Source organism: Agelaius tricolor, unplaced genomic scaffold, assembly GCF_023055355.1.
Source record: "Agelaius tricolor isolate 1412-34295 unplaced genomic scaffold, bAgeTri1.0.p SCAF_4, whole genome shotgun sequence".
Classification (NCBI taxonomy): domain Eukaryota; kingdom Metazoa; phylum Chordata; class Aves; order Passeriformes; family Icteridae; genus Agelaius; species Agelaius tricolor.
Window position 1 is genome coordinate 24,297,778 of NW_027269264.1, and position 25,892 is coordinate 24,323,669.

The window sequence follows — 25,892 nt, forward strand, 5'->3', positions numbered from 1 at the left end:
TTTTGTCTGCTTCTCCAAGGCTACACTGTTCCCTTTATTTGATAAGAGAAAAATGTTGTTTTGTTCTACCACCCGTATCAAGTGAGTAAAATGCTGTTCTGTTCTACTGCCCTTATCAATAAGAATAATATGATCATCCACCATTGCAGACTGGTTACTATTAAAAATATAAGAACCTTCATGTTTTGGAGGCATGAGTCATATTGCTGAATTGTATGATTTACAACAGACTGTTCCAAAGATAACCATGTCAATGTGTCCCTTTGAGGTACTTAAAGCACTTCTTGGTCAGAGCTGGAACACTGATCTGACCCAGCACAGTACTTTCTGTGGCCCTGGATTTTTATTTATGCTGTGAAGCAATTGCATTTTTGGTATTTTTAAAAAGAAATCAATCAAAATGTAAGGCTACTCTATTAAATCCCTCCTCTTAGGAGAAAAGGCTCAAAAATGGAAGAATGGTCGATTAGGTCAAGTGACTTTGCAGCTGGGAATGACAAGGCCTGGAGAAGAATGATGTTGGGAGCCCCATATATTATAACTACTGCTGTTTATCTTCTGTTTGTTTTGAGAAATAGAATTTCTGTGTAGGGATGGCATAGGTGTTTGGAGAGACTTGGAGGCAGTCTCACGGACCTGCTCAAGAATCCTGTTTTGGGGAAAAGAGGAGGAAAGTTCAGAGATCACAAAAAACTGTGAGGAAATCACAGCATGGTGGTAAACTACATGTGTGCAGGACCTTGAGAAACTGGTGGAAACAGCAGAGCCACTGCCTGCCACCTGCCAGCTTGGACTGAACCTGACAGTGCCTGTGCTCCTGCTTGACTGTCTCTGCTCAGGCATTGCCTTGGGATCACCCTGCTTAGCAAAGTAATGAAATAAACTTACTCTTTGCATTTCAGCTATGAGCTTGTGGTTGTTCTGGCTGCCTGCCTGTGTCAACTCACCCACGTCCTTCACTTCACATAGTATTTTGAAAACATATTTCATCTCAGTTAATACAGCATTTGCCAGCTAGAGTAATATTATTGGGAGGAAAAGGTTAAAAATGCAAGATTTGATGAGGAGGATGATAGGTTTGCTCAAAGTGACCTTGTGGCTGAGCAGATTAAGAATATCCATGACAGAAACTTCACATATTTACTGCTGGTTATCTTCAGTCTGTTTTGAGAAGCAGAACTTCTGTAGAGATAATATAGAAGCTATCAGAAACTTAAGAGGCACCTCTCACAGACCGTCTTGAGTGTCCTGCTGGGAAAGAGGTCAAAAATGTCGGTGGTCACAGAAGCAAAGCACTGTGATGAGCTGCATGTGCGTGAGGCCCGCTGGTACCCCGGGGCAGGCAGTGGGTCCCCTGCCCCACTGGGGTTGGACCAAGCCTAACTGTGCCTGCAACCCTGTTTCCTGTGTTTCTACAGCACAGTGCTGTGTAGGGACTCTTCAGTTGGTGACCTAATGAAGTAAATCTACTCGTTGCATTTCAGCTATGGTTTGGTGATCACCTTGGTTACTTGCATGTATCAATTCACATGGAAATACAGGGGGGCTTAGATCTCACATTTATCTAAACAAGAATATGTAAGTTGTCCTTTGGATAACCTGATCTGAAGTTTTCTTGATCTGAGCCATACTTTGAGTTTATAGGGTTTGTTCTAATCCAGTTTGATTTACAAATATATTATTATTATTATTTCTCAATTCCTGTATTCACATAATTGTGAGCGGAGTATTTTATTTAGATCAAAAAATGCATAAAATGTTTCTTCTGCAATAGCAAAATACATTTTCCTCCTGAGTCCAAGTAATGCAATCGTTTGGGTTGCTTGTAATAAGTCAGTTTTGACAGATGTGAAACTAAGAATCAAAGTAACATTGGAGCCAGGGCAGAAAAGGCATTTTCTAGAAATATCTTCATGTAAATATATTACATGTCTTAACAGGGAATTTATTTTAAAACAAATAACCACTAGAAAAAAAAAGTAATACAAACTGATGCTGATTACATAAACATCACAATAGACTACTTTAAAAACTTTTTCCCCTGTAAAAAAGCCTCTTGGAGTCCTGATGAGAAAAAGTCCTCAAGTGTACACTTTTATAGATTGGATCTGGGTATCCATTTTGCTTTCAGAGAAGTAAAGAGCTGCTTGTTGTACTTGCTCAGCACCTACACAGCTAGGGTAGTTTATGCCTGGCAAGCTTATCAGTATTGTAAAATACAATTACATTGTCCCAGGTCAACAGTGGTTTATTTAATGAAGGATTGATGGCCACCAGTGAATTCTCTTGAGGAAGCAGACTTACCCACTGAAAAAGGCTCAGACTTACTTAGCTAATCTTTTTGGTATCAAAGTTTAAAAGCACACATTGCTTTGATTCACATATATAGTTCTTTCATTCTGTAGTCATAATGTACTCCTGCATTAGAGAAATGACACTTTCCCCCTCCTTTTACTAGCTTTATCTGCCATTTTATTTCTATCTTTAGCTGAAGAATCATTTTAAACACAGATTTTTGGAAAGATTCCTGTAAGCCCCATAGGCCCCATGAAGTAAGATCCTGCAGATGCAAGATATAGACAATTAGCTGGAGATTGGCTGCCTTTGCCTGCGACAAGGAGGACCACTGGTGAGTTCTCCTGTCAGGAACTGCTTTCCCCAGCACCCCACATTGGCTTGATCTGCCTCAACAATGACAATCATCTACTAAAATGACATCTTGAAATTAAACTTTAGATCATCAATCTTGCAGAATACTTCTAGTGCAGGTAGCCTGGAGTGCAAGCTGCAGGTGGTACCCTGGCTGGTGGGAAACAGCTGCAGCCCCAAACAATGAGCTTTGAAGGCACAATGAGCTTTTAGACCTCCTGCCTAACAAAGGGCACAGTCCTGGAATGCCAGCCATCACCCAAAGCCTCTGCAGGGCCCAGTGAACAGGGAGAGGACCCTAGACTAAATGAAATCATTGGACCAAGAGGCACATGAAAAGAACATGAGGAGTGTGTGAAGAGAATGTGCAATGACTGCAAGGGTCAGGGATTCCTTTATTCAAGGTCCCTCCTGGGGCACCCAGATTGTGCTCTTATTTTGTTGCTTCTCCACAATTTATTACTTAGAGGAACCAGGCATCTCACTCTGCTATGGGAACCCAGGGTCAAGCCAGGAACAGAAAGTTGTCAGACCGTGTGGATGTGAGGTGTGGAGAGAGTCAAACAGGGCACCATTGGTTCACTGGAGCCACTCACTGCAAAGGGGCTTTGGTCCCACCAGCTAAAACCTTGGATGGCGTGACTCTGACTCCCAGAGTGACATCTGAATGACCACACAAGAAAATGGCTTTAACAATCAGAATATGTTTGCAATGTCAATATTTGAAAGATTATTTTGAATAAAATTTAACCAAAACCAGCTCAGCTAACAAGGAAAGAGGTTCTGCTGGATTTTATATTCACAAATAACTAGGGGCTTTTTGGAAATGTGAATCTGAAAGTGTCATGAATGAATGTCATAAAATGTCTGTGTGATTGAGTGTTTCAAGAGCAGCCTTGCCTACAGTGACCATGTGGATGTGGACTTAGGCTCCTGAGGCCAGTGAGGAGGATAAAAAGGAAGATAATTACTCTAGACTTCAGGAGATCAGATTCTGGCCTCTCCAAAGATCTGCTTGGAAGGGTACTGTGGGATGATCTTCTGAAGGGAAGACAGGCCCGAGATAGCTGGTTAATGTTCAAGGGTTGCCTCCTCCAAACTCAAAAGCAGTGCCTCCAGGCAGAAATCCCAGGAGGCCGGCATTGATGACCAAACTCAAACACAAAAAGGAAGCAGTTTGGCCAGTTTGCCTCTGGCCAAACTCAAACACAAAAAGGAAGCATATAGAAGATGGAAGTAAGGACAGATAAACTTGAGGAATACAGAAATACTGTCCAAACATCAAAGGAGGGAATTAGGGCAGCAAAAGCCCAAATAGACTTTAATGCAGCAAGGATGTCAAAGACAAGAAGGGTGAGTACATTTAATAAGTACATATAATAAGTATATTTAGTATATGTATGCATCTGTATAAGTATGCATAGATGATCAAAAGGTAGGGCCCCATTGCAAAAAGGAGCCTGGTTATGCAGGACATGGAAAAGGCTGAATTGTTGAATGATGCTCAGTCTTTACTAGAGAGGATGGCCTTTGGAGTTCCCAGATTGCAGAGACCATGGCAGAAGTCTGGATCAAGAGAGGTGTACCCTTTTTGGAAGAGAATCATACTAGGGAATACTTAACTAAACTGGACTTACAGAAGTTCCACATGCTGTGATACCATTGTGAGGCCGCTCCCAAAAATCCTTGATGGTGGCAACTAGAAGTGTCTGATGACTGAAAACTGGAAGAGCTGGGACTGTTTGGCTGGGCAAAAGAAAGCTGCAGGGGAATCTTATCAATGGATACAAACATCCCAAGGAAAGGTACGAAGAAAATGGACCCAGGCTCAGTGATGCTCAGTGACAGGCCGAAAGACAATGAAAAACTGAAACACTGAAGGGTTCCTCTGAACATCAGGAAACACTTTTATATTGTAAGGTTGATTGAGCACTGGCACAGATTGCTTAGGGAGGTTATGGAGTCTCCATTTTTGGAGATAATCAAAAACCAACTGGACATGATCCAGAGCAACACTCTAGGTGGCCCTGCTTGAGCAGGAGTGCTGGACTAGATGACCTCAAGAGATTTCTTCCAGTGTCAACCAGTCTGTGATTCTCTCATTCTGAGAAATACAATGCAGAGGTTTGATCTCCTCCTGACCTACTTAAGTGATTTTGGATACCAAAATAGGATTCATTGTTCTTGTGAGACTGTGCTTCCCACCCAGCCTGGAAAGGCAGAAACAACTTTTTCCAGGCTCCATTGGTACTTCAGTTTCTCAGCTTAAACAAGAAAGTACAGTAAGTGATGTGACTGATAATAAAAAGTGAAAATTAAAAATAAAGAGAAATATTATGACAAAAATGCAGACCCAAGTAATGCTAGGCTGCAAACTTACATGGGTGTGTCCTATGTAAAGCAGCCCATAATTCCCAGTACAGAATTGCCTGGGTCATGAAGAAGCAGTGCTTCCCTGAGAAAAGTGATGAAGCAGACGGCATCATGTTTAGATTTTTCAAAGTGGTATGAGGACTCCTGCAGTTTGCATCCACAGTGTAAAATACATTTATATACTACCAGAGGATTTGTGATTGTGAACTTTACACAGGATTAATTCTCAAATAAGAAATACTGTTGAGCTAATGAGGGTTAATGACAGTATGAAATCTCATATTAATTTTATAGCAATTATAACTTTAAGAATGGTTTTAACATTTTAAAGCAGAAAGGTTGGCTACTTTAACACATGATCCTTGTGGGTCCCTTCCAGTTCAGAATATTCTTTACCTCCTCTTTGCTGAGCTATTGTGTTTATACAATATTAGCACTTAACGCTCCTATTACTACAAATGCATTCTTCAGCACAATACCACATCCAATATGTTAGAAATAGTGCCAAACAAGGGAGAGTTTAATTGAAAAGTAGCAAAACAGGATTACCGCCTCTTCATTTACAGATTTGCTTAGGGAAGGACAACTAATTTTCCTTACTCTTTACATACAGCTTTCATGAAGCAGAATTTATTTGGGACATATTACTGAGCATATTTCCTTATTTTTCTTATTCATTTTAGGTGTATAGAGATAAGAGATCACAGAAATCATTAAGATCAGCAAACTCCTTAGGCATATATTTTCTGGCTACATTAAGATTCTAGAGTGAAATGACGTCAATTAAATTCCATTTTTACTTGGTCTGTGTGATTAGCTGTGAGATAAGGATCCCATAGGAAATGTGGAAAAACTTTAAATTCACCTCCGTGCACAAAGGTTACTTTTTGGTTAGCTGGTCAGCACTGGTGGCTGTTTCTGTAAAGCCCAGTAACTGTGTGAATGCTATTAAAACGTGTTGTGTTTTGAGCAAATGGTTGAGGTCTCCAGTCCACAGCATTTTGAAATAGTTCACATTTGTGATGAACAACTGGCCTTTTGAAAAAAAAAAAAGCAAAATCCTCCACATACTAACCAAAAAAATAGTTCCCTTTCTCCCATATTTTCTCTGTATCCTCCCCTCCCCAGATACAAACTACAATTTAAATACAGAAGCAACATCACATTGGGAAGATTTTTTTTCCCCCACGGAGCTCCTTCTTTCCATAGGTAGTAGGCATAGCTACAAAAGTAATGTATTAGGAAAACTATGTATTTTAAATTGTAAAGTACAGTGATTATTCTTTGTGACATACTAGTGATATGTTGTACTTGCTTCACACTAGTGACATTTAAAGTGCAACACCTACGAAGAAAGGGTAATAGAAATACTTATCATACTTCCTAAACATGTATCCTGCTCTTCACTCACAGTTCTCAAGCTGTGATGAAGTAGGAGGGTATGTAGGTAGCAGATGGATTACTTCCTGAAATTGCCAGGGTGTCCAAAGAAAGAAGGGCATGGGCTGTTCCTCCTAAACTACCCATGCCACACTGCAGCTCCCATTGGGGGTGGCCAGGCAACCTCTCCAGCTTATTTTCCAGGTTCCTTGGATACTTCTGACTATCTAACCCAGCTAAAAAACAGCATTGGCTCTGAACCTCCCACACTTCCTCTTTTCTCTGAGAAATTATTTTCTCATATTGACTGATTGAATGTGTTGTTCTCATGACCCTGCAAAAGATACGCTGTGTGTCTTACTAGGAGAGTAAAGGTGGGATGTAACAATCTTCTCTTACTCGTTAGAAGCATCCCTGACACTCAATTAGTGATCATTACCAAAGCAGACCTACAGGAACACCACAGTTTTAGCTCTGTTTGTTCTAAAGTCAGTGAAATAGTTTGGTTTTCTGATTAATTTCAGAACTTGAGCATAATCTATGAAAATGCTGAATAAACTAGCAAGCATGAGATCCAGAGCTACTGCTGAAGTTTAATTATATTCACATGAAAATTTACCACAAACCGACGACTTACCACCATACATCTGCATTATTTTATTCACCTTTTTCCATATTCACAACTCTGTCAGAGATTAATGAGTTGCCCAGTTTCTACTACACCTCTTTTCATAAAAATACTGCATATGCCAATTAATAAGAAACTGAAAAAAACAAAACCAACCAACCAAACAAAAATAAGCTTATTCTCATTTCCTTTTCTTCTTTGAGATGGTCCTGAAAACCCATCTGTTCTGGGAAGTACTCCACCTGTGAGCAGATGCCTTCCTGGCTTGTGCTTTATTTACTTGTCTGCCTTCAATTGAAAGTTCTTTGCCAACAGGCCTGCGAATCATTTATTATGCTACCTTTATTGGAAATGGCTGTATTTATAGCACTACTAGTTCTATATTGTTCTGTGTCACAGAGAAGAAAGAAATGTGCTACGAAGCTGCTCAACAGCCCACCACAAATGTGAGTCTTGTAACACAACTTCCCAGCAGTCAAATTGCAGCAATCATGCTCATGTAATGGTAGCTGTGAACAGAAGTCATGACACCAGCAAGGGTAATGACAGTATCTCGAGTTATTTTTTTTCTTTTTCTATAACAGAAGAGTAGAGATTAATGTGGCAGTTTCTTACTGAGCATTTTCTGTTTCAATTATATGTACAGTTTATTTAGGCAGTGTAATGGTGTAACCGCACTGCTTTGCTCAACACGTGAGGTAGCTTAGTGATTAGAAAACAGGGAGAAAAATCACAAGGGACAAAGTCCTGTCATTGCTGGAGTCAAAGAAAAAACCCTATTGGTTTTAATGGGAAACCAGAAAGCCTGTGTAATGTAACCCACAAATCTGAAAGAAATTTATTAACACTAGACATTAGTATTTTGCCTTTTATACTTCAGTATTATCAATAATGTGACAGGCAAAATGTCAAGCTTGTCAAAGCTTTTCAGTTTGATTGTAAAATTGGACTTCTTTTAATATGATTAGGACTTCTTACCATGACCTCTATGATAATCCAGTGGTTTGGTTATAGCTGTGATCATCCATCATCTAATGAATCTTTATACTTTATTGACTATGTTTCCTATGGCACAAAGAAAAGGAACAGTGAAACTGAAATGGCAAGAGAGTCTTAACAGAGATATTATCCAATGCTTAAATAAAACAAATTATGAAATAAAACATTTTTAATAGTGAAACTATTCTGTTTCAAAGTGTGAAGCAGATTCCTGTGGGACATACCCAAAGCATATAGTCCATGTGGGTAAAGAACATACCTGTTTACAAAACAGATCAAAATTATTACAGCAGTCATCTAATTAGATCTCCCCGTAGATAACAATTTCACTCTGATCACTACATTAAATTCTTAATTAGAGAGTCATGGTAGACAAATTCAATGTAATTGCAAAACACCTTGCAGCAGCAAGACACCTCTCTGGACATCAATCAAGAAACCTATAATAGTCACTTCCTGTTGTAAAAATCTGATAAGAACAGTACTTGATGATTCCCAACAAGTTATTTAACCTTTGTATGATGACTGCCTGCTTCAGACAACAGGATCTATCCTTTGCAAGGAAAAATGATAGCTGTGCATCATGTTCTTGGAATGGATTACAAACATAAAGGGTTTAAAATCTTTTACAGATGGGAGATCAACTGGATTATCTCTTCATAAACCTTGACATGTTCCATCTGTTTCCATCATTTCACTCTTGGAGGCTCTTGGAGACCACATAGTTGCTGATAATATAGAAGTACTACTGGAGAAACACACTTTGCTGCAACTGTACACAACCCCTTCTGTTAACCAAGGCTTGTCTGCAGAAGGTACAAGCTTATGTCCCTTGTGCTACTTGTAGACATAAACTCTTTCTGATTGTCTTTCGAGCCATGAGAGCCTCATGTCTTCAGAAGCAGTAACAGCTTGGACTCAGCAACACACTTCCTCTTTTGAGCTTTTCCTGAATGCTGCCCACTGGAATTGGGGTTTGGGCAATTGAGCAGCCCTTCTTGCAACCTCTAGTCCAGGCTACTACCTGTGGTCCCCAGCGGGTAGGTGCTGTTTAAGCAATACTGGGTACATGTAGTCACAGGTTCACATGCTTCCCTGACAGCCTTCCTGACAGCCTTCTTGATCCCAGCAAGAACAATCCTCTGAGCACACACAAGAGTGGCATCCTAATTTCTTCCTTGCATCATTTCTCCTGCTTCCTTTCCCCTAACTCTTTGCATAGTGCCCCAAAAGACAGAACTTTTGAGAGGGTTTTGCATAGCCTATGCATCCCAGAGGAACATCTGCTGTTTTGCTTGTGGGTCTTCTTTGCACAACACCTGTGAGCATGCAGAATTCACTGTGCAGCTTATTTCCTACAATTATCTGAATAAATTTCATTCCTAAACACCAAGGAATCCATGGACAAAAAAACTCCAAAGCAGCACAATAAAACCCAAATCTATAAAACAAACTCCCTCCAAAAAAAACCTCCAAACCCCCTATTCATCTCAGTAGTACAAACACTGCAAATTAAATGTATCACTGCTTTGAAAATTTCTGCCCTTTTCTCTTATAAACATCTGCAACACAAACAGATTAAAAGATTGACACCCAATAACACAAAGCAGTTTCAGTGTGCTGAAGGTTTCAGTGTGCTGAAGGGAGAGCTGCTCACAAGAGCAGTGCCATGGCAACTGGAAATCTGCCACCTCCTACAAAGCCTGGAGGTGAGACAGGGAGAGTGGAGCCGAGACAGGACCTTGTAGAAGACCAGGAGAAGCAGCAGGACCCGGGAACATCTGTGCAGGGCCATGAGACCTGCAGCCACACAATGGTCTCACTGTCCATGGAACTCTGCATTAGAAAAAAATTACAGGATCACTGTCTGCATATCCCAGCTGATGGGATTATTATAGGGACCATGGCAAGAGTCCTATTTTGACTTTAAATTGGAATTTAAGGAGCACATTTAAACACTCAGATATTCACACCTTGCCACACAGAATTTAGCTTGATGACCTCATAAGAATTCCCTCTGCATTCAGGTAACCATACTATATGAGTATTATTTCAGAAATGTTGCCTCCAAACAGATGAATACTTCAAAATTATTCAAAATTATGTCACTCTACCACAGCCTTTGCTGATTAGTTGCGCCTGATGACTGGGATAATAATTTATCACTTTTCCAGAAGACACAAGGTTATGCTTACATTGAGAGTAAAAGTCAATTTTTCCTCTGCTTATTTTCCTGATGTGCTTACTTTCTGTGTTAGGAAAATTATGCTGTCCTCTCTGCCAAAGCTTTGCTCTTCCAGTAAAGCTGCTAGCCTACTTTGTGATATTCAGTTCCCTACTTACTAATACTTGAAAATTGTGGGATTTATTGGAAAATGAAAGTTGGCCAGTTCCTACTTTCCCAAAAACAAAATGTTTCAGGAACATTATCTATTCTATGCCAGTTGCACCTGCTGAATATTTGGGAAATGTAACACGACACTGGCTACCTTGAGCTGAGAATGGGGAGGAAAAAAAATATAAACTTTGAGTATCTCAAGGCTGCCTTCATTTTCATAATTATTTTCTGCTTTCCCAAAGCAGGTAGGTTTCTCTAGGTACTCCCATACACCTATACAAAGAAGAGTTTAAAGGCTACCTAAATGAAATCACAGAATCAACTAGGTTGGAAAAGACCTTGGAGATCATCAGGTCCAACCTATGAAATATGTACTCTTTGTAGTTTTCTTACATACAGCTCAATGCCACCACAAGAAGAAAAGGAGAAGAAGAAAACCACAAGTTTCAGCCCAGAGTTATTGCTCTGGATACCAAAATATTGTGTTTTATAACATGTATCAATAAAATCATGATAATTTTAGCCTCTTTTCATCCCTTTCACACGCTTCTCTAAATTATGAACCTGAGGTTATACTTTATCTCAATGCACAGGAGTGAAATTCCATTCCTATTAAAATCCCCTCAGTTTGAGAAGAGTTCATTTAGTCTATACTGGTAAGCAGAAGGAAAAAGAAGTTTTTGATGTTCTGTCCTCTGATGTGAGGTATAACCTCCTTTTACTTTACTGGGAGTGCCATGACTTTATCAAATTGTAAAATCTGTTTTTTGCCTTTTTAAAGAACTAGTCTCAAAATCCACTGTTTTGCCTTGTGTACATGTTCTCCCCTGGAGAGTCTGTATGATACTGTAATAGGACATTGTTTTATATATCTGAAAACAGGACTCAGCGTCACACATGCCTGCCACTATGAACACCTGCCACTTAATTGTGAACAAGCCCATTGTTCATTTTGAAAAAAATAAAGACATAAAACTATGAAAAAATATTTCCCACAACCTCCAAACTGTTTAGCAAAGAAATAGGTTTTTAGACTGGACTTGGTCCAGGCTTTAAAGGGAGAGCAGCTCTTTGAGTTGGGGATTCTGGGAGATCTCCCTTGCTGTTAAAATACAATTGGAATGAAACTCTCCCTGTATGAGGGAGGATGTAACATCAGTATCACTGCAATTCTGGCTAATTATATAATCATACAGTTCTTACATGCAGACAAGTCTTATACTGAATCAAAGTACAAGTTTACATGTACAAGCTGAGAGAGTTCAAGCCTTTAATCAGATTATTGGCAGCAATTATTCGAGCCTTTCTTGTTCCTTTTCAATTTTCTTAATTTATTTGCATCTCTAGCTACTGTGCTTGTCATATGTGAGGTCTAGGCATTCCGAAATAAATGGTTTTTTTCATTTGTCATGTAAATTTGAATTTAATAGTATCTGCAAAGTAGTAGAGATATGAAAAGTGGGCTGAAATAGTTCTAGCTTCTCTGCAGATGGGGAGTTATGGGATAGTTAATTACATTATGCTATAAATAGCAACAACAATACACCACTTCTTCACATTTTCTTTTTCCCTATCCTATCCTTCTTTCTCTTCCTGCCTCCCAGTCTTTTCTTCTATTTCCATTTTCACTTGTCTTACTGCTATGTTTTCTCTTATTTACCTAATCTCCCCTGTTAAATTCCCTTTTAGTTATACAGTTCTATCTAGTATTTATAACCAGTAGCATAAAACTGGGTTAATTTGGCAACAGGATAAAACTGAAACAAGACAGATGGCTACTTTCACTCTATTTTAAATAACTACTTATGAAAAACTCTTCAACTTTCAAATTCTTTCTATAAGATGAAGAAGAAATAAAAAATTATGTGCATACAGTTTAAACTACGCCTAAAGGAGTTCCTTGTCAAAGGGTTTGCCATATGTTGAGTGCAGTTCAGAGGTGGTCTGGGGGCCAAATCTCACATATGACTTGCAGATAGGTGATAGGAGCATATGACAGAGAACTGGGCTTCTTAAGGAATAAATGGGTGGTCTGAGCTCACTTCTTTAGACCATTTAAAGACATGAAAGGCTGTCTAAAAGTTAGATACTTAATGAAGAGAGGATATAGCCCATCTTTCTTCCCCGAAGATTATTTAGACAATTTGTGCAGATGAGGACTTGGGCAAAAGTAAACTTCTTAGGAAGGAGATTTATGAGGGGATTTGACAAAGAGCCTGTTTTACTGGTTGTGACACTGCATGTGACTTCTCTGCAAAAGTGATTTGTTCATTACCATTTCCTTTAAAAAGGAGCTGGGTATTTAGCTTGAAGAGAAACTGAAGTTTTGACAGAACAGTTGCTGCACCTAGTAAATTCTTAACATGTTTCCTGCTTGCTGTGTGTTCTTTATCACTCCTGCATTGACAGAGCCAATATGGGGATGATGGTGTTTCTAACCTTTCTAACTGTATTTAGATGACATTTCTACACTCTGAGTGCTCCTATAAAGGCTGTTCCCTGAAAGTGACTACTGATGTTGAATTATTTAGAAATAACAATTGCAAGCATTATTCTGCTCCTTCAGTTGTGCAGCCTAAGCCTTATTAGCAGTTGTTCAATTAAAAATAATTTTGCACAGACTAAAAATTATAGCACTGTTTGCATATATTCTCAGGATTTTCTCAATGTTAAATCCATAGGTGTGAACTGCTTCATGTTTGTGTATATGGTCTTTCCTTTTCCTGATTTTAAAAAAAGTCTCTCCCCAACATACACACATCCCTTTTCATGTGGAATTCTCTTGAACTCTTCCCTCTTAACACCAATAATCAGAAATGTTGGAATGACATCATGGGTTTAGCAATGGGAATTAATTTCTTTCTGTATCAGTAGCTCAAAAGCATCCCTAATAAATAACAGCTTTTGATCACTATGTGAATGAATGCTAGCTGTGCTTATTCTGATTCTTCCTATTATGATGCTGAGCGGCAAACTTCCAATCCTTTGTTCAGTTTAAATGATCAATTCACTACTCAGAAGACTTAAATCCTTCAGGGTGATACCTCTGTGGCAGGTACACAGTACTCTCACTATTTAACATGTTATCTTTACCTGAATAAATAGATAATTCTGCTTCTGGCTGTGTAAAACCAGTTAGTTCTAGACACCAAATAACAACAATTCAGGTTCACCAGTTTTTTTTCTGAAATTGTATCAAATGGAAACTTGCTGAGGGATTAAACAGTAATCTTGTAGGTTTAGTTGTCAGTCTTATTTGATGACTAGTATCACTCACAGAGGAGAACCAGGGATGAAAGAAAATGAATGTATAGATTATAGTAATCAGTGCTCTTATGTCTGCATTCAAGACTTTCAGCTGTGACAAACTGTAATAAGGATATATGCTGGATTTTACATTTGAGACTCTGGTTTGCCTCAAAGAGATCAAAAAAGCTCTTGGGAAAGATACTTAGCTACTATTAAAAAACCAACTAGATCAAGATTATCACTACTTATGTTTGCTGTATTTATATAATGAGTTTGGTATTTTCACAGAAATCTATTTTCTTTGGGGTTTGATCCCACCAAGATAATTGAGGATTTTGCTATCAGTTTTAACAATAGAATGACCAAATCCCCAGTGGCCCAAAAAATCCACAAGGAGAAAAATAAGCTTTTCAATCCCTCTAAATGTTTATTTTTAAAAGTTATTTCTGTCTTGCAGTAAGTGCTGTTGCACAAATGATTTCTCCAGTCATAATCCCTTAGATATTTCCTGAAAGACTTGAAACACACTGATTTTGTTGAGCTTGACTCCCAATGAATTTTTCAGTATGCCTAATAGGAACTGTCACCAAACACATTCTACCTGCCAAATTGCTGACTCAAATGTGTCAGATTGCACTATGGGTATGATAAAGGGATATTTTCATTTAACATGGTGATGCAATTCAAACATACTTTGAAGAATGGGGTTTTTCAAATTATTATAGCAATTTCACAATCATGGTGGAAGTAAAATCACATAATGGATAAGGTTGGAAGACACCAAAGGGGGTCATCTGGTCTGACCTCTCTGCTCTAGCAGGGTCATCCCAGAGCACATGGCACAGGATGGTGTCCAGACTCAATGAATATCCCCGGTGAGGGAGACTCCACAACCCTTCTGTTCAATCAGTGCTTGGACACTGCACAATAAAGAATCTCTTCCTCATGTTCAGGTGGAGCTTCCTGTGTGTCAGTTTGTGCCCGTTGCTTTTTGTCCTGTCCCTTGGCAGTGCTGAGCAGAGCCTGGATCCATCCACTGACACTCTCCCTTCAGATACTCACAGACACTGATGAGGTCCCCTCTCAGTCATCTCTGCTCGAGGCTGAGCAGGCCCAGCTCCCTCAGCCTTTCCTCCCAGGAGAGATGCTCCAGTCCCCCCATCATCTTTGTCAGCTCCACTGGATCTGCTCCAGCAGCTCTGTGTCTCTCTGGTTCTGAGGTGCCCAGAACTGGACACAGCACTCCAGATGTGCCTCACCAGGGCTGAGTAGAGGGGCAGGATCACCTCCCCCAGCCTGCTGGCACTGCTCTTCCCAATGCACCCCAGGACACCATTGCCCTTCCTGGCCACCAGGACACACTGCTGCTCATGGACAGCTTGCTGTCCATCAAAAACTAATAACTAATAAAGATGTCAACAAAACAATCTAATCAAGATGTTGTTTACTTCAGCAATTACTTTTGATCCTAAACAATCCTAAAGAAAAAGGTTGTGCCAACATTCTTATCCTGTGTGATTTTTTTAACCTTCAGTTGAGTGTTTACAATAAGACTTTATTGACTTCCTATGCTAATGGACTATCGTTTAGTTTGCTAACACCAAGAAATGACTAGACTTCATCAAATAAACTTCCTAAACATGTGGGGGGAGGGGTTTGGTGGGTTTTTTTTAGGTTTTTTTTTTTTTTTTTGGTTTTTTTAGGGGGGGAATACTAACTCATTCAATATTTACTACCTGGGTTCACAGTGGAAAAAGTTCATTATAACAAATACAGTTTATATGGCTTATTTTTGATCTTTCATTTCATAGGGATAAATATCAGCTCATTGACTGCCAAACATGAAACCATCATAGCAACAAGGGCATTGGTACCTTAAGAAACAGAAATTGAAATGATGATTTGACATAATCTGAAAATATCTCCTGAGAAACTGATGGTCTGAAATACAGTGTAGCAAATTTGTAGATGACAAAAACTAGATTCCTGTTGCCTTTGGCACTACAGAACTGAGAGGAAAATGTGTTATCCATCTCTGAAAAAAACAAACAAACCAGACCTAGTATTTAAACAGTTAGCAATTTAAGAGGAAGCAAATTCGGAATTTCAGTTTATGGAAACACTGGCCTGAAAAAAGTGAACTAAGTTACAACTTCAGAAACTCCCCTTGCCCCCTAACTCCACATTCTGCTTTTCATCACCTGGCAAATATCTTTCATTTTCATATCATTCATAATACACATTTTTCTGTTTGAATGAACACCAAATCACAGGAAAATGATGATCTATAACCCAAACAAACAAACAAACAGTTGTGACATCATTTTATATACCCACACACACACAGACACATACACACATATAAATATAGATAATACTACAAATTCAGCAATCCTATGTATGGAAAGCTGTGCAATGTTGAGCTTTAGGTTATGATGTTTCACTGCAGGGTCTCCTTGTGTCTGGGAAAAACATGCATGCTGTATCATTGCTACTTGACTTCACAGCTGTCCAGGCAAGGAAGTTCTCCTTTTGCATGAATAAAGATTTTACACAGTGCCAGGCATTTAGCAGCAGAATTTTTAAGATAAATTTTGTAAATATTTTCTTACGTGGAAGCTGAGAAACCCTTTTCCATAGAGAAAGTAAGAAGCATTTCTGCTTCTGGTTATTTTTACCACTTAAAGAGAGAAAGTGAAATACTGACAGGAACTGTTTCCAAGTACAAATTTTAAAGAAGGGAGTCACCGTGAAAAAGTCCTTGGATATTTCCCATTTAGTCATTGTTACTGCTCCACCCACACAACCAACATGGTTTGTGAAATTTAAGTGAAATAAAAAGACTTGCACACTCTTAACCTAACAGAGAATTGAAAATTTCATAGAAGAAAAGTGAAGCAGGTTGACCAGAGAGGTTGTAGAACCTGGAGATATGGACATATTTAAGAACTGTCTGGACACAATCCAATGCCTTGTGCTCTGGGATGCCCCTGCTTGAGCAGGGAGGTTGGACCAGATGTCACCCTGTGGCCTTTACCAATATGACCCATTTGTGACTCTGTGAAAAGGCAAAAGGTACATGAATCCATAAAGCTTATCTTTGAGAGACTATATTTCTACAAGTCCATTTTTTATTTCATAAAAGCAGTTACAGCTTAAGAGAGAAAGTTCAAGAGTCTACAGGCACATATGATGAAATGCCCAACATTATCTCAGACTCACTAGTCATAGGTAATATATTCAAGATTTTGGTGATTTATCCAAACAAATGATACAGCTATGAGATCTGTACTTGCTTATAATCTAGAATTCAGGTGTCCTTGTGCACTATAGGAATCTGACTTCAACCCAATTAAAAGGTACTTTTTTTGTACTAGTCATGTACAAAAGCTCTTTTATGAATTCAGGCTTTAGCAAAGTGGCAGCAGTTCAGGAGCAAAGTTTGGATTGATCTTGGCTATGCAGTATTATTATAGCTAATAATACTGGCTTTTTTATCATAATGACAATCATATTCCTCCTAAATTATCATAAATATTGTGTGATGTATTCCTGCAGTCCCATGCCTGGGGTTAGTGCTTATTTCCGTGAGAAATCCACAGCAAGTTAGTGGGGCTGTGCAATGATCTAGGTACTGAAAGTCATCATATGTTAGTATGAAGAAGAAAATGGCCCATTCTTTGCTAACAAACTCAGTGACAGTTAGTCACTTTACTAGAAAAGAGTTTCTGCAGTAAAAAATCTTGCTCTGAGGTATGCATGGATACCTTAATTCTCATTTGGCTGAGACTGTACATGTACTTACAGGATATACTGATTTGAAAGGTGAAAATCAGAGCAAAAAGATTACCTACTATAGCCAAGACAGTAAAAATTGAGAACGCTCTGTTATTTTAGTTCTGTCTAGCTGAAGAAAGTATAATACATTGAACAAACCTATTGGTGAAAGAAACTGGGTTTCTGTTCTTTACAGATTTCTTCAAAATCTTTTTTGTCTTACTGTTTTGGCTGCTCTTTTCTCCCAATGGTATAATTCACACCAAATGAAGACAAGTTTTCTTTTAGTGAATGAAGAACTCAAATTAAGTTTGGAAAGCAAAAGCACTAACAAGAATGTCAGTCTAGCCTGTTTTCTTTTTTTCAATAAATGGAGCAGGTGTTTTCATAGCCAGGTGATTTCAGGTGAAGGATATCTGATTTTTAGACATGCAGACCTATTCGCCATTAATTTTTCCTGGCCACTTTTTCAAATTCATCTTCAATTTTAGGCTACAGAGTGTCATGAGTGTAAATGAAACAAAATTTGAACTTTTCTCTGCATTTCAATGTTTCTTTTCTCTAAAAGTTGTTCATAAATAGCATATGAATACCAATAAAGAGTGATTACATGGAAAAGCTCAGCAGAAATGTTCAGTCTAAAATGATACCATTATCTACAGCAAAAGCAACAGGTTAAAGAGAAAAAAATTTTCTGACATAACCTAAACATAATCTAACATTCTAACGTAATCCCATTCCAGTGTTTTCAGGAGATATCCCAATCAGAAGTACGGTAAAACCTAGCAATTAGGTCATGTGTGCAACTCAGGAACATATAGTCAAAATTTTATCCATAGATCTTTGATGACTTTAGCATAGAGACACATTTTCAGCATTTTAGTCCCATTACCTTTGACAGTCTTCTGTTCAAACACCAAGTTCTGAATGCACGGAGATCACCGAATAATAGAACAGTAGCAAGATGTTTTCCAGATACACAGTTTCAATGGATGGAGTAAAAAGAAGATTTAGACACTCTGAAACAAATTTTCCTGAATATGGTCAGTTTTATCCAGAGGCAGAGAAGGAATTCTGAATTCTTACAAACGTATTTCACATGCCTCTGGTTCTCTCTGTTCTGCTATGCTTATTATTTTTTTCTTTCTTTTGCGACTGGAAACAATTACCAACACCTTTTTTTTAGCATTTTCCACAGATTTAGAAGCAGTAGCTTGCTAACTACAGAACATTTACTTGATTGCTCACAAGGCCTAATACAGCATCTCATGCAGTGTTAGCAAAGTAATTATCACGATTTACAGGTAGTGCTGAGAGACATCGCATTTGGAACCCTACCTGTGTAGGATCATCCTTGGCCTGGGCCGGTTCAGCTGCCTGTGACTCTGCTGTATCTGGCACCAGAGTTCCCTTCAGTGTATTTGCACAGCACCAACAGTGCTGGCCCACAGAGACAGGAGATAGCCTTAGCACAGGAATACAGTGTACCAACATTTGCTCTCCAATATGATGATGTGATATAGCAATAGAAATACACTGTGACCCTGTTTCTGTGCACCTCTAAAGGAATGTGTCTGGAAGAAAAAATACATGTGGGCTTGGTCTCTACCTCTGTCCAGTGGAGGATATGTCTCACGGTTTAGAACTTCTGTTTAGCTAGGGAATAAAGAAATACTTTCTAGTCCTGGTACTAACTGATAAAGACTCACACTTTGAACGTATTTCTGAAATAAGTGCCATAGAACTTGCATGTAATTGTAAAAACATTTTTATGTTTTGAAATAGTAAGAAAATTTACTGGTATCTGAGCAATCCACTTCTGAATACTCTTAAAACTGAATTTTCTTCCTCTCTGCCATATATGTAAGCACAGCTTTGCATACATGTGTACCTCAAGAGCAGGATTTTATCAGTTAAATGGTGCTAACAGCCACTGAAAGTGCATTGCATGTCATGATTAAGCTCTCTGACATAAATCTTGAGTACATATTTCTCTAAAGATTAGATACTCTTTAAATAGAAAAACATAAAACAGCACTGAGAGACTAAAACCAAATGATTCACTATCAGAGGGGGTAGAATCCCAAGCATGGGAGAAAGCATTTCTCTACATGGAAGATCTTGCACTGGCATTTGATTCCCCTGAAAGACAGTCTTGCTCCACTAGGTAGTAAAATGGGTTTTATATTTCATTTTCAGGGAAACCTGAAGCATGCACTCAGACCACCATACTTCAATTCACTGCCTTTAAGAGGAAACACCACTTTGAGAAGGAGAAAGCCAAAAAAACCAGACAAAGTCTGCAGGGTACATGCTACAGGCCAATACCTGCTTTTCATTGGTTGGTTGGTTGGTTGGTTGGTTGGTTTGCATCATAATACATTTAGTAGAATTTAAAGATGCAAACACATATTCTAAATTCCATTTTCCAGATTACTTCAGATATGAAGCAGAATTCTTATACTCCAAATAATGCAAATTTTGTGAAATAATTACTGTATAACTAGTGAACATGTAAAACCTTTATAAATGCAATATCATTTTAAATCTGATTTTATTTTAAAAAGGTGAGTTCAAATCATCCTTTCATCTAAAATGATATTTCTACAGTCATTACACTGTTACTTTAAAGAGCATGAAACTAGAAGACTAGTCAATAAAACATTCAGACAACATTTACTCTAACATTTTAGTTATCTCTTCCCTTTCTCTGAACCAGTTTGCATCTATGTACGCTAAGCAATGAAACTAGCAGCAAATGAAGGACTGGTTTAGAATTTATCTATTACTCTTATTCCACAGGAATTTCTAGTGATTCAATCACTTCGGGTGCATGCCCTGAGCTGGGAAACAGAACCAATGTCATCTAGCTTTTGATAGCTAGGAGAGCTCAACGCTGTTCAGTTTTCCAGCAAATATAACTAATTAACTGCCAGAACTTTGTATGCTCTCCATTTGGCAGTGCTGGAATTTTAACTTATGCAGATGCTTCTCTCTTTTTTACCTTCAGAAAGTTTTTACAACCTCTTTTGTCTTACATACAAATTTCTTCGTGAACCTATCTTAGATTATGTGATATTCTTCAGGAAAACAGGAAATAATGGCAACACTCAGACTAGAAGTCCTGCCTGCAAGTGGTTAGTATGCTCTGGAACCTCACAGTTACAAGAAAAATCAAAAAAATACAGCTTACTCCAGAACTGTTCATAAAGTTCATTAAGCACAAGTGCAGGGATATGCAGGTGGCTAAAATGATGGAGTCATGAGTGAGGAATCCAGAAATACTGAATCTAGTTGTAATGTTAGTTGCACCAAAAGCTGAAGAAAGTGATTCCGGAAGGAAACAGTTTCCCATCTTTCAGAAAAGCACACCTGTTCTGTTTAGAATAATAATGCCAACAGTAAAAAGATGATAGTTTTGCTCAACAGAAGAGATCAGGATGATAGATTTGTCAACTTGTAGACAGAAGTTGTCTAAATGATTGTGGCTCAGCTGTATGAAGAGCTCTCTGATTTCTACAGCAAAACTGAGTGCCTAGTTCTGCTCAGTTATCTACATTGCTTGTGGAGTAAAAAAAAAGCAAATTAAAAAGAAAACTGTGGGAGGGTAGGCTGGCACAAGCAATCAGTTCTTAGCTACCAGAGATTCATTATCACCTGAAAGCAGTCATCAGAAGTCTCAGTAATCCCTATCAAATAAGGTGTGTTCTCTTAAAAGCATTAAGGACCATTTTAAAAGGCTTTGCCTCCTGCTTTGTTTTCAGTAAACAAAAAAACGCAGGCTTAGTGCTGACATTCTGATATGACGTATAGTATGTAATAATATAAATCTGTAATTACTAGACAGAAAGGAGAAAATGTCCTTGGATTTTCCTTGTCCTTGGAAATGTCCAGACAAATATAAGAAACTAATACTTTTAATCCCCTCTAAAATGTATCCTTAATGAGCATGCTCAATATTATTTTAATATATACCCTTTTATTGTATTCATAAGCTGATCAAATCAGCAGAAGTGGAAAACTATGTGGTTTTGGTTTTTAATATATCTTGCTTGTTTGTGGTGAGAGAGAAACATAGTAAAGAAAATTGCTTATTTTAATTAAGAGAAGAAATAGAAGTCTTTGTAGTTCTTTACATTTATAGGGAAAAAAAATCTCACCAAATTAACACATCACTGTCTGTCTTGAAACAGCATGCTAAATTTTACCTCCTGCATAAGTCATATTCTGGAGAGAGACTTTTGAAGCAAAAGGTTTCATTACCCACTGCTACTCAGAAGACTCTAAGCAGCAGCTCTTACTGCATTTGCAGATTTCTAGAAATTGTTTCTGAATTTTATTTTTTTTTAAGTCTGAAAAAGTAGATCTTCCTAAGTGTAATTTTATAACACTCCTTCAAACATTGGTTCATGCTTACCAGATATGTAAAACCAAAGGAAAGTAAAAATGACATTACCAATGTGGGCCTAAAATATTATCTGTGTGTATGCTGGACTCTGTACTCTGAACTTCCACAGTTAGTAGCTCAGATCAGCATGGCAAGGATGGCAAGACAAAAAAATTACTTGGATTATCTGATCTCACTCCTCTGGTGGAGATAACTAGAACTTTAGTATCCTGCAGTGACTGAGCACTCTGTACTGCCATTCTTATGCAAAAGTTTTGACAAAGTGAAGATGTAAGAAAAATCTTAAATATTCTGCATTGGCAAAATGATCCAGCTGCAACTACTGATGGTTTCATCAAAATTCATCCAGTGGAGCTGTGCACCTCTGGCTCTCCTGGTAGCATAAACTTGTTCTGGCGTAGGCATGACATACAATTAGACTTCTCCCCACACCACCAAGAATGTAAGTTGTAAAGTAAAAAACTCATCAGCATAAAACTAATTCCTATGAATTGTCTGAAAGAAACTCAACCCGAAAAACGTGTTTATACCAGATCATCACTCTGCCACAGCGTTTTTGATCTAGAACTATGAGTCTTAAAACTGACTTCAGTATATTGTTAATACATGCCTTCAATCACACATATATAAAAGTAAATAATAGTAGCTTTCCCATCTCAGATATTTTGTGAATAAATACATTGGTATGGAATGTCATAAATGTCCTCTGTATAAACATCATCATCAATCCCATTGAACAGTGATTATACAAAAAAGAAAAATGTGTTTGACTACCCCTAAAGCTCCAGATTTTCTGCAGTTACCTCACTAGCTTGTATGCTATAAGCAGCATTACATGGAATTCAGTATTGAATTTTATCTGGGGAAGGGATAATGTTCTTTACAGTAGTTAGATTTGTGCTGGAAACAAGTGTTGATAACTCAGGGATGTTTTTGTTACCACGGAGCAGCGTTTAGACAGCATCAAGACCTTTATTGCTCCTCAAGGGACCCCACCAACAGGGTGCACAAGAAGCTAGGAGGGGACACAGTTGGGACCACTGACCCAAGGGATTCAATATACCATGGTGTCACACTCGGCTTATAAAGCCGGGGGAAGAAGGGGGAAGGACCTGGGATATTGAGTGTGATGGTGTTTGTCTTCCCAAGTCAGTGTTACACCTGACTAAGCCCTGTTTTTCTGGGATTGTTTAACACTTGTCTGCCTATGGGAAATGAGTGCATTTCTTGTCTTGCTTTGATTGCATGCATGGCTTTTGCTTTACCTATGAAACTGTCCTTACCTCAAAGTGTTCTTACTTTTACTTTTCTGGTTCTGTCCCCCCTCCTACCCCAAGGGACAGTGAGTGAGTTGCACTTGGTTACCAGCTGGACATAAACCATGATGAGGGCAATCTACTAAAATGATAATTGTAGAAAATTAGATTGTAACAAGCAATCTAGTACCACAACTAGTGGCAACTCCAGTCCCATCTGTCTCATTTTTGTACACCTGCACATAGCTGGCAGACCCCAGGGCACTATGAGGAGACCCTGGGAGTGTGAGAAGAAAAACATGGTAAATGAGATACATTACTTGTCATTTACTGAGAGTTTACTTATATCATATAGTACCGTTAGAGAGTATATGCAGGAGTGGAAAAAAAATGTTTGGGTACTTGTTTGGTTCAGCACAAAGAAGAAAGAAGACATTTTCTCTTGCTTTAGGATGCTTTTTCGAAAGTAGAGTAGTCAGGGGGTCTGCTCACTCTTGGAACAGGGCCTGGGACTGTGACTCAGTGTTCCCTGTTCGTCATATATAACCAGTGTCACCACTATCTGCAGTTCTTAAAACTTCCTCTGCAAGAGTTCTGTAAGACAGTTTAGTCCTGCCCACCGAGGTGAAATATAATATGAAGTGTCTCGGTCCCTCTGCGAGCCTCTCAGGAGCCCTGGGCCAGTCCCGAGTCGGCAGACACCGGGGGGCAGCCCTGACACAGCGGGGAGACACTGTGTGTGTGTGCCCCGAGGGTGCTGAGGGCACCTGGGCTGGCAGGGAGACACTGTCTGTGTGTGCCCCGAGGGTGCTGAGGGCACCTGGGCTGGCAGGGAGACACTCTCTGTGTGTGCCCCGAGGGTACTGAGGGCACCTGGGCTGACAGCAGGGAGACACTGTCTGTGTGTGCCCCGAGGGTACTGAGGGCACCTGGGCTGACAGCAGGGAGACACTGTCTGTGTGTGCCCCGAGGGTGCTGAGGGCACCTGGGCTGGGCGCCTTTGCAGCACAAGAGACACCAGAGACATCGGTAGTAGAGAAAGGGCCGACTCTTAGCAGGGGTTAATCCAAGGTTTTATTAGGATCCCAAAGGAGCTCCTGCACCTCAGGGGGCCTCCTGCCGAGAGCCCCGGGAGATGTGCCAAGGTCACATTTAAAGGGAGGTGGAAACCAAAAGTAGATAACATTTTACCAACCAATGAGTGACCCTAAGGGATGGGTGCTGGGGGATAGACATATAGGACAGCGTATGGGGCAAGGCTTGGGGGGCTGACTCCCAGCCTCTGGCTAATCACTCGACAAACTGGACCGAAACTTCTGGATGGAGGGATGGGATGCTGAGTGATTGACAGAGAGCCAGGGTGGGGGTTTGGGGATGATCTCATCCCGGGAGAGGGATAACACAGGTAAAGGGAGGGGGGTACAGTTTGGGATAAACCATTTGGGAAAAATAAGGGGATACAAAACAAAACTACTTCAAAATATTACAAAGTATAAAAACACACTACAACAATGAAGCAGTTTACTTTAAAAATCTGAAAGGAAATTTTGAGAAGTCTTGATAGTATTAGATTATTTTCATCTTCCATTTTTCTATTTGAAGCTAGTTAAAGCTGCAGATTCTGAATACATTAAACAAAATGCCAACCACTCTAAAGATTCAGAGCTGAGCCAGATGGCACATCTGACTGCAGTGTATATGAGCCACTGTACTCCTACTGCTGTGAAAAGCAGAAACTGAAGCATCAGTGGATGAAGCTAGTTTAACAGGGATCTCTCTTGCGGCTCTGACCTAGGGCAGCCACAGTCTCTAAGTGGTGCGACTGTTGCACATAGGTTTGAGTAAACATGTGACAAAGTTGTTTTATAAATATCATGGAAGATAAAAACTGGAGTGAAGTAAGGACCTTAAACAAAATGGAAGAAAAATGGAAGCAGAACATTGAAATGCGGTGTTATTTCTTCTTTTAACACACACGGGCACACAATAGTTCCTTCTGCACTTGGAATTCAATGTGCATGAGTCAGCCTGTCCGATATCAGCAATTACAGCTATAAATGCAGAGCTATTATGCACTCATGTTGTGTAGCTTGGGAGTAGTCCATTCTACCAGGAACAAAAAGGTCTTGAGCAGCTTACAGTTCTTAACCATTCTCAAGCAGCAAGCAGGCAGTCAACTGTGCAGACTTGCTTCACACAGCAGGAATTCAGCTCCAGCACTCTGCTCCCTGAGAAGGGCCCAGGGCCCTGTAGGAGTGACATTTTCTTGCATGCAGCAGTGTTGCAGATGAAGTCCCAGTAACCTCCCATTTTCATCAGCAGGAAATCTTTGCACATTTTTTCTCACAGCTTCCTTTCCACAGTCATTCATTTACACTGATTTATAGCCTTCCTCACTGTCCTCCTCAATTCTTCCCCCCCCCCCAGTTTTTTCCTGAGGCCTGAAAAACTTAATATGGAAAGTACATGTTGGGGGAATTAACAATCTGGAATTTTTGCATTCTCTGCATGATAGGAATGACCAGGTGGATGATGCCAGTGGTCCTGATCAGGGCGCATGTCTGCTGGTGGCTGGCCCAGAAAGCAGTTTTATATGAGACACAGAATTTGGAGCTCAAATGTGACAAATGAGGAGAAACAAAATGAGAGGCAAGGAAGGTGACCTGCTCCTCTGATCCTGACCTCTGGTCCAGGCCGAAAGGCTCAGCCCTGAACAGGGGTTGAGAACAGGGGCTAAGACATGCTGAGAAAGCTCGAGCTGCTCAGCCTGCAAGAGAGAAGGTTGCATGGAGATTCCATAGCAACCTTCCAGTATCTGAAGGGGGCCTTCAGGGA